The sequence below is a fragment of the Babylonia areolata genome, chromosome 24, assembly GCF_041734735.1.
Source record: "Babylonia areolata isolate BAREFJ2019XMU chromosome 24, ASM4173473v1, whole genome shotgun sequence".
Lineage (NCBI taxonomy): Eukaryota > Metazoa > Mollusca > Gastropoda > Neogastropoda > Buccinidae > Babylonia > Babylonia areolata.
This window is the reverse complement of record NC_134899.1, coordinates 7621611-7627526: the sequence shown is the minus strand read 5'-3', so window position 1 is coordinate 7627526 and position 5916 is coordinate 7621611. Positions and strand designations below refer to the sequence as shown.

At 40.0% G+C, this 5916-nt stretch overlaps 1 protein-coding gene across 1 annotated transcript in view; it reads right to left on the bottom strand.

The window, feature by feature from the left end:
- Positions 1-5361: 5361 nt before the first annotated feature.
- The window catches only part of LOC143298955 (uncharacterized), a 20479-nt gene continuing 19924 nt past the window's right edge, over positions 5362-5916 (bottom strand). Inside the window, exon 6 of the mRNA XM_076612005.1 lies at positions 5362-5916. This exon is cut by the window's right edge and continues 2241 nt beyond it. The gene's annotated coding sequence lies outside the window, so the exon portion shown is untranslated.

Sequence of the window (5916 nt, the reverse complement as noted above, 5' to 3'; positions counted from 1 at the left end):
CACACACACACACACATGTATGCATACATGTATGCTTGTGTACACACACACACACACACACACACACACACACACACACTCGCCCACACACACACACATGTATGCATACATGTATGCTTGTGTACACACACACACACACACACACGCATACACATGTATGCATACATGTATGATTGTGTACACACACACACACACACACACACACACACACACACACACATGTATGCATACATGTATGATTGTGTACACACACACACACACACACACACACATGTACGCATACATGTATGCTTGTGTACACACACACACACACACACACACACACACAGTCAGATAAAACTTTAAATCATCCTGTGACAACCATATCTCACTGCGCTCAGTGTTTCCACCAAGCCAAAAATGAAAATGGTTGGTCCCATGGACAATAAAAGCTAACACCAACACACACACACACACACACACACACACACACACACACACACACACACACACTCGCCCATACAGACACACACACACACACACATGTATGCATAAATGTATGCTTGTGTACACACACACACACACACACACACACACACACACAGAGTCAGATAAGACTTTAAATCATCCTGTGATAACCATATCTCACTGCGCTCAGTGTTTCCACCAAGCCAAAAATGAAAATGGTTGGTCTCATGGACAATAAAAGCTAACACACACACACACACACACTCTCTCTCTCTCTCTCTCTCTCTCTCTCTCTCGCCCATACAGACACACCGTCGCACACACACACATGTATGCATACATGTATGCTTGTGTACACACACACACACACACACACACACACACACACACAGTCAGATAAGACTTTAAATCATCCTGTGACAACCACATCTCACTGCGCTCAGTGTTTCCACCAAGCCAAAAATGGAAATGGTTGGTCACATGGACAATAAAAGCTAACACACACACACACACACACACACACACACACACAGAGTCAGATAAAACTTTAAATCATCCTGTGACAACCATATCTCACTGCGCTCAGTGTTTCCACCAAGCCAAAAATGAAAATGGTTGGTCTCATGGACAATAAAAGCTAACACACACACACACACACACACACACACACACACACACACACTCGCCCATGCAGACACACACACACACATGTATGCATAAATGTATGCTTGTGTACACACACACACACACACACACACACACACACACACACACACACACACACAGAGTCAGATAAAACTTTAAATCATCCTGTGATAACCATATCTCACTGCGCTCAGTGTTTCCACCAAGCCAAAAATGAAAATGGTTGGTCTCATGGACAATAAAAGCTAACACACACACACACACACACTCTCTCTCTCTCTCTCTCTCTCTCTCTCGCCCATACAGACACACCGTCGCACACACACACATGTATGCATACATGTATTCTTGTGTACACACACACACACACACACACGCACACACAGAGTCAGATAAGACTTTAAATCATCCTGTGACAACCATATCTCACTGCGCCCAGTGTTTCCACCAAGCCAAAAATGAAAATGGTTGGTCCCATGGACAATAAAAGCTAACACACGCGCGCACACGCACACGCACACGCACACACACACACACACACTCGCCCATACACACACACACATGTATGCATACATGTATGCTTGTGTACACACACACATACACACACACACATATGCTCACCATGGATGCATGTACACACAAACACACATGTGCACACAGTCAAGCAAGGGCACTGGGAAGGTAATGGGCAAAAAAAAGAGAGGACAAAAAAAGGAAACTTAATACCGCCATTAGTCACTGTTACCTGAAGGCAACATAATCCTTACAACAACAACAGCAGCAGCAGCAACAAAAGTCTGAAACGGTCTACAAAGGACTCCCTAATCATTTGCTCCTGAAAGCAACCGCAATAACATTTTTAGATGTGCATGCATGTCTGATTTGAACAAAACGAAATGGCGATTTACTTTTTGAACATAAACATAAATATGGCCACTCTGGAAAAAAAAAGATTAAAATAAACAAACAAATCAAATCACAATATAATCGTCAACACACTGTCCCAAAGAGAGTTCACAAATGAAAATGGGGGGGAAAATGAATGCAACATGACATGGAAATGTCATTAATGGAACTCTTTCTTTCATGCTTATCTATTTGTTGATATTTAGTTCTTAACAATTATGACGGTGCATACACAGCCACCGCCAGTCTCCAACAACAGCAGCAACAACAACAACAACAACAAAGAGTTCACATGAGTCTCAACTCAATAAGGAATATGTATGTGCACACATACACCGAATTATGATCAATAAAGCAAGATCAAATGTGATCAAACCCCATCAGGTGCACATTGCATAACACAACTGCCCATCTATGATTTGCATACACATCTACAACAGTGCTTTGCTATCACAAGCTTTTGAAATTACCCAAAGAAAGGAGAAAACACATGTGTAATGTGCGTAAGTGAAGGACACTATCATCCAAAATTGAGGCACAGAGACAGTGCACGAAAATGCACACAGGATCAGAAAAAAGAAAGCAAACAAACGAACCCTCACAAACAATTGTTCAGCAGTTATGGTTCCAGTATCACGGAACACACTACAGGGCAGCAGTTAAACTGGGACACTTCCATCTGCGGGCCCTGGGTTCGAACCCCAGGCACAGCACTTGGTGCATTAAGGGCGGATTTTTTCTGCTCTACTTGGTCAACATGTGAGCGAACCTGCTAGTGCCTGATCCCCTTCATCTGTAGATATATATATATGTGTGTGTATGTGTGTGTGTGTGTGTGTGTGTGTGTGTGTGTGTGTGTGTGTGTGTGTGTGTGTGTGTGTGTGTGCATGCAGAAAATCAAATGCGCATGTTAAATATGGCATCGTTTCACTGGTTATGGTAACAAGTGCACACCCTGCATGCATGGCTGCCTACACAGCGAGGTAAAACCGGTCAAGCACGTTGAATCCCACTTGGTATGAGTGTAATGAGGAAGTTGCAGCAATGACTATAGAAGAAGAAGAAGAAATATGGGTCATATCAATAAACAGGATATGATGATTCAGAAACTAAGTAAAATTCATCGAATTCATCATTTTGCTTGAACTGACAGATCCCAACACATGTATGCTCGTTTTGTCGTTTCAAAGAAAAAACCTGGATCAAAAATGGACTGACAGAAAGGAGAGGAGTAAATATATTTCAGCTTGTTGAAAAAAAAATATGTCAAGAATTCCACTGAATCAAAAACATATTTAAAACTACTAAACAAACAACTAATAGTGTTCTTGAACATGGCTGATATGTGGGAGATGGGGAGAGGGAGGGGGCAGGGTTAGACTACATAGAGAAATCATTTCTGGATCTGGTGAATAAAAAGACATGATACCAACAGATGATTCTTTTTCTTGTTGCTTCTAGTCCAGCCAACCACACACAGGGCCATATCAGGACTGTCAAACCATACAAATGCTCAACCGCGTCAACACAAAACTGTCAAATCTACAACAACAAAAAAACACCAAGACAAACCCATAAAACACAGTTCATGACCAGTATCCCAACCATTTCACTCCTTATGGCAAATAAGACCAGGCCATGCTGAGGACACCTGCCCTTCCGCTTAATTCATCATCCCCAGATTACAAAAAAATTGTAAAAAAATGAACAAAAATAATACTTCAAAGCCAAACAAAAAATACATTTGAAAAAGGCCATATAGGCAAATAACATTGCAGAATGGGCAGCTAGTGCCCATCCCAGTGTTTACATCTCACTACCTAATCACCAGAGCAAAACAGCACAGGTAAGTGCATCATAGACTGCAGAAAAGAGAAAAAAGTGTCGAGGCTTGCTTGAAAAAAGAGAGGGGAGTGGACTGGGAAGGCAGAAAAAGGAGACAACAGTGAAGAAAGAAAAAAGGCAGAAAAAAAAGAGAGTGACAGAAAAGAGGAAATTTCTAGCATAGAATTTCCAGGTGGGGATGTTATTTATACTGAAAGACCCCCGGTATCCCCATGGGGGGTACCAACAGATGATGTCCTGACTAACATATGTTTTAAAAAAAAACAAAAAAAACCCAGCTTTTGTAAATTATATGATGCTGAATAAATCGTTTATTTAAAAACAATGAACATGAGAATCTGTATGAAAAGATGTTAAAAGAAAGAGAAATGGATCGGGAAAGCCGCAACAGTCTTAGCTACAAAACTGAAGAAGTGTATTTTTCCCAACTTTGCTACAGATCAAACAAAATGCACTTTTCCACTCCTGTAATGGTATCAACTACATAGACATATACAGACTCCCTCCAGATGTAAATGTATATCTCAGTGATCAACTACCATGTCGAACAAGTGGTATTTTTTTCATTTATAAACAAAACTAAATAGACATATACAGACTCCCTCCAGATGTAAATGTATATCTCAGTGATCAACTACCATGTCAAACAAGTGGGGTTTTTTTTTTCATTCATAAACAAATACACATACTCTGCACTCTGTCCGTGCTCTATTTCTCACAGTTTCTGTGTCTCTCTCTCAAGCACACTCAAACTAACAAGAATATCCTTTTAACATACAAGTTCTAAGAATTATAAAGACTCCTGATGTGTCATGCATGCGGAAGTTACCCCTGAGAAATGAAGTATGTAAAGACATGAAAATAAACTGAAAAAACAATAAAATGCCAGCATTGATCATGCTGGTAATCAATCAACAACAAAAACAAAACAAAAAACATTTTAAAACTCTTTTTCGTGTATAATTTGCTGCACTTTTGAGCTAACTTCCATGACAAAGACAACATTTAAAGTTTTCTTGCTTACTTCTATGCATTTGTTTCGTTGTTTTTATTTCCTTATTATTTAGTCAAGCAAAGTAACCAGCAAAAATGACACAAGCGTGCCAACCTGAAAATGAATCCTGGTTCGTGTGGCAGTTTAATCCACTGCAGTCTACACAAATGACACCTTCAGCGTTTCCACCAAAGAATAACGTCATGCAGTGACACTGACAGCGAACCACTGCCACAACCTGAACCTGGGGCTGCCATCAGCCCCATCCACATGTACAATGCAGCTTCTGTTCAAACGTGTGTGTGCGCGCGTGTGTTTGTGTGTGCGTGCGTGCATGCGCGTGTGTGTGTGTGTATGTGTGTGTACGTGTGCAGAGCGTGCATCTGTGAGTATGCACAAGTTTTTATATTGATATGTACTTGTATGTATCCTAATTTCTACTGTATCTGTGTTGTGTATGATTTTCGATTTATGTTCATATCTTATGTATATTCCCCCCCACCCCCACCCCCCATTCCTTGTGACCCCGGTACACTTGGTAATAAAGACATATTCTATTCTATTCTATTCTATTCTGAATTCTCACCAAGCTTATGCCACAGCCTCAACAGTTGTTTAGATATAAATGGTACTCTGACCTTATTTGTTATTTTGGGCTTCAATTCCAATTTGAATACCAAACAAACTTTGAACAGTGTAGATGCAGATGGCTGAAGTGTAATGGACGTTTTACTTTCTTTTTGAATACATCTTATCAATTGACACACAACTGAAAGTATGTCTAAATACTGGTTGAATATAAACTGAGATTAATGGAAATTTTCATCAATACTCACCTCCCCACTGCACTCCAAAATGGACATCAATTTGCTCCCCTTCTTTTTTTCTTTGCACAGGCTGAAGAGCAGCCTTTGTCTAATTTCTCCCCTTCACCATAATCACAAAATAAGAAAAAGTATTAAAAATAAAGAGATAAATAAATATCTCTAAAATAATAAAGGGAATTCTTTTTATAATAATAATTTTAAAAAGTGCACTTTGTTCAGACTGCAAAAATTATCAACACAAATACAGGGTTC